This window comes from Bos mutus, chromosome 4 (genome assembly GCF_027580195.1).
Source record: "Bos mutus isolate GX-2022 chromosome 4, NWIPB_WYAK_1.1, whole genome shotgun sequence".
Lineage (NCBI taxonomy): Eukaryota > Metazoa > Chordata > Mammalia > Artiodactyla > Bovidae > Bos > Bos mutus.
The window spans coordinates 56,817,109-56,830,085 of record NC_091620.1 but is presented as its reverse complement, the minus strand read 5'-3'; the positions used below and the strand labels follow the sequence as shown (position 1 = coordinate 56,830,085).

General features: G+C 41.4%; 1 protein-coding gene across 2 annotated transcripts in view; it reads right to left on the bottom strand.

The window, feature by feature from the left end:
• The window catches only part of NPSR1 (neuropeptide S receptor 1), a 152,580-nt gene that overhangs the window by 124,574 nt on the left and 15,029 nt on the right, over nucleotides 1–12,977 (bottom strand). The window lies entirely within an intron of this gene.

Genomic DNA, 12,977 nt, shown 5'->3' with positions numbered 1-12,977 from the left:
CAGTAAGAAGAGCCTGAAGAAGGGACTTCCCTGGCAGTAGAGTTGTTGAGACTTTGCCTTCCTGTGTGTGGGGTGCAGGTTTGATCCCTGTTAGTGGGGCTAAGATCCTATATGCCTCGAGGCCAAAAAAACAAAACATGAAACAGAAGCGATATTGTAATAAATTCCATAAAATTTTTAAAAATGATCTACATAAAAAAAAATCTTATAAAAAAAGAAGAGCCTGAAGAAATCCCTTATAATGATACAACTGTATGTGATAAAATTGTATCCTGGCCAGGCGAGAGGACCCAGCTGTTTGGTCAAACTCTAGTGTAAGGTGGTTGTTGTGAAGGTCAACGTCTACAGTCACTCGACTTTAAGTAAAGCAGATCACCCTACCTAATATGGGTGGATGTGGACTTCATCCAATAAGTTGAAAGCTCTAAGAGAAAAAACGGAGGTTTCCCAGAGAAGAAGGAAGATTCCCTGAAGAATTCCTTGTAGAACATAAGTATCAACCCTGAGTTTCCAGCCGGTTACCTCCTTTAAGAATTTCAGACTTGGAGTCCCCACAATCATGTGAGCAAAGTTCTTAAAGTAAGTCTCCTCCTTTCTCTCTTTCTCTCAATATAATATATTAAATATTTATCTGGGCTTTCCTGGTGGTTCAGTGGTAAAGAATCCACCTGGCACTGCAGGAGATGTTAGTGTGTTCCCTGAGTCAGGAAGATCCCCTGGAGGAGGAAATGGCAACCCACTCCAGTATTCTTGCCTGGGAAATCCCACGGACAGAGGAGCCTGGCATGCTACTGTCCATGGGATCGCAAAAGAATCGGACACGACTTAGCAACTAAACAACATATCTCTCTCTCTAGCTACTGTTTAATCTATCTATCTTTCTATTGGTTCTATTTTCTGTGGAGAACTCTGATTGAAACACTCCCTGAAAATCTGAGGTATCACAGCAGCACTTTCTCTTATACTATATTAATTTTAAATTACACAATAACAGACAAATCAATTCTTTAAAAACTATAATGAACCAGACAAAGCTCAGATCCCATTTGTCCACCACTTTCAATCATGATCAAGTCCCCTCTCTCAGAAGGTAAATATCCTTTCAATTACACTGTATATTCTTCTTATCCTTTGAAAAATACGTCATAAGTGCACACACACACACACACACATCCATGATAAGTATCAAACTGATATTAACGTTCTCCATCTCACATGTACAGATGAGTTCTAGGCCCTGGTAGAGGTCTGGGCCACAGAACGGTAGAAGTTAGGGAATGTTCCTCGTGGTGGTGCTAGGGGAAGGGTGGCCGCACAAGTGGAGTGTGAGGACCAGAGGGTGGACGATCTCTGCTGCTTTCAGGGGCACAGGTGACAATCCCTCACTCCAACATGCTTACATCGTCTCTCATTTGGAAGACAGTGTCTTTGCTCAGCACCAGGCTTCCTGATTTTTCTCTGGTCCTTTTCTGACCAGAAGGGATACGTTTTTCTGGATGACTCATTTCTCTACCAGCCTAAAACTGGTTGGCACAGATAAAGCATTAGGAATGGAAACTAATTGTTATGAAAAGGGTTATTCTGAGTCTTTGTAAGAGAGTTCTCTCCTTTGAGATCCATGGACAACTGTGCTGTCAGGAACAGATACAGCAGGGGAAGCCTTGATGGGCCGGGCTGACCTTCCCCAGTCAGCACCTCGTGTGTAGGTAGTGAACATAAATATGTGGTTTGAACTTGGAAGACCTGCTTTTTATTTCTTTTTTTAAAATTTAAATTTATTTATTTTAATTGGAGGCTAATTACTTTACAATATTGTATTGGTTTTGCCATACATCAACATGAATCTGCCACGTGTGTACACGTGCTCCCCATCCTGAACCCCCTTCCCACTTCCCTCCCCATACCATCCCTCTGGGTCATCGCAGTGCACCAGCCCCAAGCATCCTGTATCCTGCATCGAACCTGGACTGGCGATTCGTTTCTTATATGATATTATACATGTTTCAATGTCATTCTCCCAAATCATCCCCTCCTCTCCCTCTCCCACAGAGTCCCTTTTGGACTTGCTTTAAAAAGACCTGCTTTTTAAAACTGTAGAGCAACCTGGGGACCAATGCAAGAAAATAGGTGGCTTGGAAGTCTGAGCAGATCTTGTGGACGCTATGATGTTGGCAGATGACACAGGAGATGCGTTAGGCATCTATGTCCCCAGTATGGTCCTAATGTCATTTGCTCTCTGGGGAGATGATGGCATCCTGGTAATGTACATGGTTCAGGAAAGATCAAGGAGCCCTTAGAACAGGTGGTGTGGCAGGCGGGGCCTGCAAAATCCTTTCCAGCCCTGCTGAGAACACAAAGGAGAGCTTTTCAAAGAATTTCTCCTATTTCTCTTAGGAGATCTTTTTCACCTGGAGAAATGTTTTGATGCCTTAAAAAAGTTCCTTGCTTTGAATTATAAAACACTGTACCATATCCAGAAAATTTTCTCCATTTAGGTGGAGGTGGAGGGTAGTTTATTTCCATACTTGTCCAGTACTAAGTCAATCTCTGTTGAACTCTTTCAGCCTCAGATGAAGAAGAAAAGGAATGTTAGAATGCTTGTGATTCTTTTTCATCAGATCAGAAATCCAGCTCTCCACAGTGAATGGGGAGAGAGTACATCTGGAAGCGGACAAAGAAGGAGGCCCGGCACTCTGCAGGGGACACCAGAGTGGCAGGAGGCAGTGAATACAGGCTGTTTTCTCACCAAGTCCCTTGTCTTCATCAGCCCCTACCCAGCTCCAGCCTCCCTTTAGCTAGGAGAAGGCAGCTGGCCATTATTCTCCTCCCTGGAGTCTGAGGCAATCAGTGAACTCCCCACAGAAATCCACCCTAGCCTCGGCCTGTGGACTGAGCCTTCCTGGGTGGGATTCCCTGCGGGGCTGGCCTCCCTCCCTGATTCAACAGGATGACTCTTACTTCATGGGAGAGTGAACGAGCCTGTGGCCCTCTGCTCCGGCATCTTGGTGCCTCCACATCTTACAGAGACAACGTCCAACTTTCCAGCAAGTAGGCACCAACCTTCCCCATTTTCTACTTCTGACACAGAATTTTTCCCAACTAAAATTACACTCTGAAGAACTTTTGGATGAGAATTAGAAAGAGGAGAATTAAGTGAACCCAGGGTAATTTTGAACTAGAAGTCAAGGTTTTTCCCAGAATCCACCTCTCTTCACACTCCCTCTTCCTGACATAACTAAGTGCCTATGGGAAGTACAGTTGTGCCACATCTCCAGAAAAATAACACTGAAGTGGGCAAATGATTTGCTTTTCACCAAGCGTGCTGGGGATTATGCTGCTGATGCCAAGATTCGGATTTCCAGAAATCACTTTTCTCTAGTAGAGTAGCCACCGGACTCCCAGCGGACATGGGAGGGCTGCTTTTTTCAACTTTGTACTTCAGGATCCTGCCCCAGGCAGCCAATCTCTTCAAAGTAGGCTTGGGGCTCAGAACTGCCCTGCTGGGAGCAGAGAGTGACAAATACTGCAAATCAGATTATCCCATTTTGACGTACCAGTGAACTGGAGGTCAGGTCTCAGGAGGGCTTGGAACAGTGAGTGCTGGCTCTGCAGCTGAGCCTCTTCTGAAGAATCTGCAGTAACCATGCTTTGGGTTGGCTGGCCCAGGGTGCTCTGTGAACAGGCCAGAGTCTATAATACTCTCCTTGGGATTAGATGACATCTGTGGGGTGGGTTGAGCAAATTCTGTGAAATCAAGTCCACTCCTTCTGCTTTGCAGTTTTCTATTGAAAGACAGTCTCACCTTAATTCATTGGCTTCAGGAAATTTCTAGATGGAAGAAGCTCCCTACTGTAATTTTCTAAGAGCTGTGTGTATTTATTTATTAATTCATTCAATATCAATGAATTGTGTATAGTACAAAGTGTTAACACTACAAAGCAGACTAAAACACGTAGAGTGTATAAATTATACTGTTAAAATTAAATCCTGTGTGTGTCATCAATTGTCCAAAGGTCATTAAGTATAAAACAATTACACAGTTGTAGGACCATTTTATTCATAGCATTCTTAACCCATGCATGCACACACACCTAAACATACACACACCTCCCAAGGTAATATGAAGATTTGGGAAACTACGACAATGGGAATTGGGGAAACAAGTTTAGAGGCATTTGAGCATCACAGTCCAGTGAGCCGTTTAGTAGAAAAGTGAGTAGGTTTTCAAACCTGCCTGATCTGGGGTCAGATTCTTTACTGATTGCTGGATGTGTGACACATCAGTAAGTGATAACCTCTTTGAGTCTGTTTTCTCATTTATAAAAGGAGGACATAAATGAAATCTGTCTCAGGGTACTTGTGATGGATAGAGATGATGATGCAAATGAAGATTTCTAGCTCAGTGTCTGATGCATAGTACACACAACATAAAAATTGGTTTATCTCCTTTTTAGGTTCAGTTCAGTTCAGGTCAGTTCAGTCACTCAGTCGTGTCCAACTCTTTGCGACTCCATGAATTGCAGCATGCCAGGCCTCCCTGTCCATCACCAACTCCCGGAGTTCACTCAGACTCACGTCCATCGAGTCAGTGGTGCCATCCAGCCATCTCATCCTGTCGTCCCCTTCTCCTCCTGCCCCCAATCCCTCCCAGCATCAGAGTCTTTTCCAATGAGTCAACTCTTCACATGAGGTGGCCAAAGTACTGGAGTTTCAGCTTTAGCATCATTCCTTCCAGTGAACACCCAGGACCGATCTCCTTTAGGATGGACTGGTTGGATCTCCTTGCAGTCCAAGGGACTCTCAAGAGTCTTCTCCAACTCCACAGTTCAAAGTATCAATCCTTCTGTGCTCAGCTTTCTTCACAGTCCAACTCTCACATCCATACATGACCACAGGAAAAACCATAGCCTTGACTAGACGGACCTTTGTTGGCAAAGTAATGTCTCTGCTTTATAATATGCTATCTAGGTTGGTCATAACTTTCCTCCAAGGATTAAGTGTCTTTTAATTTCATGGCTGCAATCACCATCTGCAGTGATTTTGGAGCCCCCCCAAAACAAAGTCTGACACTGTTTCCACTGTTTCCCCATCTATTTGCCATGAAGTGATGGGACCAGATGCCATGATCTTCGTTTTCTGAATGTTGAGCTTTAAGCCAACTTTTTCAGTCTCCTCTTTCACTTTCATCAAGAGGCTTTTTAGTTCTTCTTTGCTTTCTGCCATTAGGGTGGTGTCATCTGCATATCTGGGGTTGATGTTTCTCCCCGCCTATGGACTATATTTAGGTTTGGGCAGTGATTTATAAATAATTGACTACTTTTTAAGAATGATGCTTGAATTTACCCTCTTGATCCCACTTTCCATTCCAGTCTGAAATTTCACCCGAGCCTAATCTGCACTCCTTCCTCCACACGTAGAGTTTGTGAACTATTTCAGAATATAGTTGGGGATTAAATGCCCCCTAGTGGTCATGTGAGGCAAAAATTCAAGCCAGATGCTTAATACAGAACGGAGGTAGTAAGTGAATTTGGAATTTTTCAATGACTATAGTGTGTTTTCAACTCAGTTACATAGTTGTGGGCTTATGATTAATTAATTTGCTTTTAACCTAAAGTTAATGACACCATGAAGTGATGCCAGCTCCCAGCAGATTAGAAAATTACAACGTTGGTTTAAGAGGGATGAATTGCAATATTCTTTTGATGATGCTGGTGCTGGCACAGGGCTGATACTTGGGATTTGACCCCATGGGATATGCTTCCAGAGTCAAAAGGATTTCCATGAGATCAGGCATTAAGTCTGGGTCACCATTCCAGACTGGCATTTTATCTTCCCTATAGAAAGAACTTAATAATACGGTTGATGACAAGGCCAAAGGTACTTATAAATATCACAAGAATGAACATTATCCCAGGAAATACAGGCCATTTAGCTAAATGACTCTAGTTGAAACTAGATACGTCAGATTTGTCTGAAAAGGAAGACATGAGTTATCCAAACCCAAAGAATGATAATCTTCTTTTCCAGTGAAGTCCTGGAAGCTGAAAGCCAACAAAACATCCCTAAGGTATCTTTAACAATCACAGGGTGAGTGGGAACTAACACTATTTGAGTGAATCCCGTCATTAATCTAGCAGATGACTGACTTAGTTTGTAATGTATGATAGGTACTCAGTAAATGCTTGTTAGTGATTGCCATGTGCAATTGTCACAGCCTGACTGATGAGATGACTCTGTCCTCAGTCTTATAGGTAAGGAAGTAAGGGCTCAGAGAAGTTGCTACCTAGAGTACCTGGCTCCTAAGCAATGCAGCCGGAACTTGAACATGGCTTTGCTTGACGGAAAAGTCCGTACCATGTTTACTGGTAGTGATTTTCTGCTTGAGTTTTGGGCCAGAGACGGTAAAGTTGCCTCATTTATTTTCAATTTTCAGGTGGGAAGCAGATCTTCATTTTCCTTCTGACCCAAACTTGTCTGAAGCTAGGTTTCTGAAGCTGAATCAGCTTTGCAACTGCCTCCCCGAGGACTGAGAGTAAGGTCAGTGCTCAATATGTGTTTGTATGGATGAACCCTGGACTGACGTGTGGCTTCCGTACAATGGAAACTGTAAATATCTCACAAGATGCAGCTGCATCGTCTGCCCCAGGGAGTACAGGGCTTTCTCTACCCTTTACATTTTCATGGTTCATTTTTTGCTTCTTTTTATTTCTATGATGTTGAAGATGAATATCTCAAACGCAGGAAGTAGCAAATACATCATACTTCCCAAGAGAGGAAATGAAGTCTCAGAAAGGTTATGATTCAGACTCAGTTCTCAATCAGCAAACCAATAAGCTCTACAGTCCCGTCACTGAGACCCGTGTGCCCCTGTCATTCATAGCACCCAGGTTCTGAAGCCTACTCCAAGCCTCAGTAATTTTGCGTAGGTGGCTTGGAAATACCAAAAGCAGAGCTCTGAAAATATCCTGTTGCATTGAGGCTGAATCACTGTGTAACACAGGGAGCACACAGTTTAAAGTGAGACAGGCAGGACCCGACTACAAAGCTTTGGTTCCCAAAGCTGCTTCATTAGACTTGGGGAATGAGACGCATTAAGAGGATCTGTAGACCCTTGGGTAGTGACCATTTCTGAACAGTTGGAAACCTGTCACTCAGGAGCTTGTCCCAATTTTTCCCCAAGCCTCGCCCCACCTGCTGCTAAGGAAGTACTGCCAAGTGGTCAACAAGCAGTAAGGCAGTCAACCAGGAGGCCCAGGGTAGGACCCAGCTTGCTCACAAGTGCTCACCTTGGCTTCTTCCCCATAACCACTTGCTGCTGATGCCCCTTTTGAAAATCTGCATTTTCACCATCCTGCCAGTAACCCAGCTTGGAGACACCCTCTGTGGAATTATTGTCATCACAACCACCTATCTACACTCACCTTTTCTAGCTGTTTTACCTAGACCACTGGGGATTCTGTCTTGGATTACTTCCAGGATAACTTTCATTGGTAATACTCAATTATGAAAAAAATAGCTACAAGAGTTTTTAACTAGTTGGTATTACAAAAAAATCAGAAAATTACAAAAAGCTACATGTACATGTGGATGTTAATTTCAGTCTTATGTTCTTATAAGCCTTTTCATATCATTTTATCAGGGGTCTAGAATAGAAATGTACATTGCATCCTCTTACTAACACCTCGTGGGACCTGCTGGCAGGGGGCCTCCTGCCTGACGAATAGAGAATGTGAATGGGTTGGGAGGTATTTTCACAGCCCAAGTCTGTTGAGGTTGACAGTAGGGCTGTCAGCCAAAAGGGTCCCAAATAATTGGGTGCTCTGAATCGTCCTGTGATCTCTCATGTGGTATATAAAGGGGCAAGGCATTTAGCCGGAGAGGAAAGCCTTGATATACCTACAGGTTGGTGTACAAATGATACTCAGGCCGGAATTGGGGAACTGTCCTTGAAATCATGTTGTTGTGATTATGGTTATATTGGTTCTCATTCTGCATAATCAAGCTCAACAAACATTTATTGAGAATCTAGCAGCAAAGTTCAACATAATTTGGGATCTTTACCACAGGTCCACAGAAGTTCCGTAGTGCCATAGAGGGAAGGCTAGGACAAGGAGCTCCTAGTCTGACGGTAGACATGTAAACAAAAATGTTCAATGTGAGCTACTATAATGGAAGTCTTTACAATCCCCAGTAAAGGACATCTTGGAAGAAACTGAGGAGGGACTGGGATGGTTGATCAAAAGGTGTAGCCTGGAGAAATTAAGGTGAGCTGGGTCTGAAAAGTGAGTAGATGTAATCAAGCAAACACGTAGGTTGCCTGGGAACAGTGTGAGGAAAGGCAGACTGAAACATTTTAGGTTAGTGAAGACAGACAGGGCCCATCCACAAACATTAGGTGTGGTCATAGAGCAGAGAAAGGCTTATAAGGAGATAGTAGACTTGTGTCCTAGGAACTATTTCAAAATTGGAGAAAGGTCCACTCTGGGTCTTTGTCCTGCGTTAAAAGAAATTGCTACCAAAAGAAAAGATTCCTCTCTATCTGGACTCTTCTCCACTTATGTTCATTGCCCTATCTCTTAATACCACTATCATGGGTGAGAGAACTCAACTTTAGCTTCTTCAAACTGGGCTGAACAGAAAAGCAATTCTCTGCCTGACATTTATTTCTTAGTTTAGCTTCCAGGACACATTGTATAAGCTCTTTCTACTCTGACCAGAAAGGGTTAGATATTGGTCTAGAGTATTTGATCATTACTGCCATGGGTCATATTTTGTGTTTAGTTAGCACTGTTAGCTGCTCACTGCCTAATTGTTCTCATTTCTATCAGGCTTTGGTGCAGATCAGGACTGCCTTTGCGTGACTGAGTGATGCAGTTTCCTGGTTACTAGTGAATTCTTGGATTTCACCAGAAGCAGAAATGCCCATGTCCCGCATTCATTTCAGTGTGAGTCCCTTCTTGTGAGTCATTCTTGGATCACAAAAGAACCTCCAGATTAATCACAAATAGGGTGTATTGGAAGCTTTGAGGCATTTAGATTCTGATATTCCATCCGAATTCTCACAGTATATCAGACAGCACATGCTAGAAATCATCTTAAAATCCACTGGGCTCCAAGTCCAGGTAGAAATTAATATTTGTTGAACAAACGAATGAAGTGTCTGCTATGTACCAAGAACTGAGATTAACATTTAAATTGCTATTTGAGCTCCAGACCCTTGAAATATAGAAAACTAACATTTGGGTAAATTAGGTCCAAATCTCTACAATGTAGTAGAAACCAAAGGATTACTGTGTGATAAAAATACCAAGAAACTATTCTTTTGCATGATTCACAGATTAAAAAATAAGCCTGTGGGAATTTATTTTCTGTCTTGGAGGTGCTACTAAGTAGGGAAAAGTGTCTGAGGAACCTTCCCCCCGAGGGTTTATCTGAGCTCAGACCTTCAATCTGTGATACATTTAATCTGTTGTTTCCATAGTTTCCAGTCCATCCAGGAGGCTCAAACTCAAGCAGCAAGAAGAAATCTGGGGAAGTGAGCAAGTGAAAGAGCACAGGCAGATATGAGGATAATGCATGGAGCTGAACATCATGGTAAGTGAGAAGGAGGCCTGAGAAGGGCTCTGAATGACGATTCCAGGGAGATTGTCCTATATTACTTTTATTCTCTGTGCACCTAAATTGGGTGGTTGGTCAACAGAGTTTAAAAAGCTAATGATTAGTGTATACCCCGTGACAGCTGGTCATCCTCCTTGGTTTCCATTGTCCTTGCATTCCCTTGCCTGTCTCTTTGGCCTCCTGTGTTCTATCTGGCCCCCTACATGCAAGCCTCCCCAGCCCAGGATTGAACACTAGTCCCGCCACCTCTCATCAGTCACTTTATAGGCTCCCTGGGAACCTATCCAAGGTCGACAGATGCAGGCACCTGCCTGACTCCAAGCATCGCTCCCACTCCGCCTGAGCCTCTTGGATTTCAATGGAGTTGGCCACATCACCTTGGGCCTATGCTCAGAAGCCCTAGTTCCCAGCAGTGGCCAGTGCCCTGGGCGGGCTTGGTCCTCCAACCCTGATGTCTGCTTCTGTCTAATCCACCTTCCTGCAGTTCTCAACATGGAAACCAAGTGCACTTTATGGGTCAGACCTTCCCAATGATAGTAGAAAAACAACACAATTGGAAAATGGAGTTTTAAAGAAATAGATAATTCACAGGTTGCACGCTTAATCCAGAAATCACTAATAAACTACCTATTGGGGTCAGAGTGGGAAAATATTCTAAGAGGAGCGATATGAGAGAGGGAAGAAAGAAATGAAATAGGAGAATCACTGCATACAGTGATTATGTATACACTAAGTTCCTGAATTCTGCTTTAGCTTTGAAAGTGTATAACCTTCATTATTAAAAGAGCAAATTGCACTTGCATCCACACAGTTCATTACTAGGGAGACACTGGCAGGTCCTCAGACCCTTCAATGTGTGATCCTTGGGGGCCAATTCATTACCTGGTACCTCCCCTCCCCCCATTTTGGCCAGCTTCTCTACCACAAAGGTGTCTGCTTTCAGATGCCTTTTTCAGCCTCCCTTGTCATTTGTCTGCAGAGGAAACTGATTCTTTCACTTGCTTTCATGGAAATACAATGTGCAAAATATATTTGAGACATTGCATGGTGTATTATACATGATTATTTTGTCTTTTCTGATAATAAAAGTAATATGTGTTGTCAAAACTTAGTAACATATTTTAAAAGTACAAAGACAAAGACAAATGCCCACCTTCCAGAGAGAATTTCTCATTCACTTTCCCACTTTTGGTATATTCCTTTCCATATTTTCTGGTTATGTAATATTGAAATATCTGTACAACCTGAGTTGGAAGGACTGATGTTGAAGCTGAAACTCCAATACTTTGGCCACCTGATGTGAAGAGCCGACTCATTGGAAAAGAACCTGATGCTGGGAAAGATTGAGGGCAGGAAGAAAAGGGGACGACAGAGGATAAGATGGCTGGATGGCATCACCGACTCGATGGACATGAGTTTGGGTGGACTCTGGGAATTGGTGATGGACAGGGAGGCCTGGCGTGCTGCAGTTCATGGGGTCGCAAAAAGTTGGACACGACTGAGCGACTGAACTGAACTGAACTGGAATATTTTATATATGCAGTTTATTGTGCTTAAAAATCTTTAGCATTGAATGAGGAACAATGATTATTATAGGTGCATAATATTCCTTAATATTCCATCTTATGGTTGCATTACAATTTTAAATTTCTCTTGTCAGATGTGTACTACATGAAATAGTTTAACACATAAGACCATGTCAAAACTTTTCTTGAATTTTTCTTTACTATTCTTAAGGTTTAATCCTGCAAGCAAATCTACCAAGTCAATATGTAAATATATTGTTTAGGCTTGCTAAACAATAAATTTGTGTATTACCAAATACACAGCAAATTGTGTGCGTTTACTTAGTTGTTCGTATTTACTCTCCCACCAGTCTACAAGACTGTCATATGCTTTTGTAACATTTGTCTTTAATTTTACCAGTTTGATATATTTCATATTATGTTTCATGGTTAACTTTGTATTATTCAAGCCACTAGCAAATAAAGCTTTTTTGCATTCTTTTATCTCTACATTTAATCTAAAATGCTTTTTATTTTCTTTGCCTGTTTTTTTCTATTATAAATACCACTTTTTCCTAAGAGCTTTTTCTATATTAAGACCTTTAATCATGTTATATTTTTAGTATAATTATTAAATAATATATAATATGTAATATTATAAATATTTATATGTATATAAATGTTATATATTTATTTTGTTGAAAATACTTTTCTTAGTTTTTTGTTTCTGTTTAAATGTTTTGTTAGGCTTAGAAAGTTCTTGCTCATCTGAAATCAGTCTAATAAGTATGCTTTTCTTCTGTCTATTTTGTAAAAACTTAGTTACAAAATCCAATTGAAATTGATCTTACAACTTTACATGAGATAAGACTCACCACCCATTCACCCAATGCTCTAACTGCCAAAATATTCATTCCTTCTTACTATTTTTTGTAGTTTCTTTGTAGTGTTAAAGTTCATATATGACTAAGGTTTTATTTTTAAAGCAAACTATTTGTTATTATGAACCTGTCCATTACTGTGCTAATTCTAAAATGTTTTGCTTAATGCAGGTTTATATTTTTTAGTAACTGATGGAGAAAAATCCCCCTTCCTCATTAACATTTATGTTCAAATCTCTTAGCTTTACTTACCTTTTTAAAATTGAGCTTTTAAGTTATTTTGTCAAATTCAAACAATCGCATTAAAGATTTGATTAAAGTTTTTTAACACTATAAAGGAATTGGGGAGAACTGACATCTTCACAAAATTTAGTTTTCCTGTCCTGGAGCACCACATGCCTTTTCATTTATTCAAATTTTGTTTTTTACATTTCACTAATGATTAGCATGGGCTTTCCCGGTGGTGCAGTGGTCAAGAATCCACCTGCTAATGCAGGAGACACAAGAGACCAGGGTTTGATCCCACTCTTGCCTGGAAAATCGCATGGACAGAGGAGCCTGGTGGGCTACAAGCCATGGGGTCTCAAAGAGTCAGACACGACTGAGCACGCACGCACAGTGCAGTGTGGTACAAGAAGTTCTAATGCTTAGCATTGTGAATTATTGCTGTCCTAAATTTGACTAGTGCTTTCCAGTTTATAAAGTCTTCTAATAGTTTCTGTATGCTTGAATACCTTTTGCATTTTTATCCCAACCTGCGCCAAAAAAAAAGAAAAAAAAAATCTCAAAAGGGACTGAACACATTGGAAAGGTAATCAAATTTATTCTTAATCAAAAGAATATCTTCTATAGGTATGGATTGCCAAGGGCAATGGTGCACAATACTAGATGAAAGAAAGGAAACTTCCACTTGGGTACTAACAGTGTTCTCTTTCATTTTTTATTAAATTAAGAGCTGTGAATAATTGTTCAT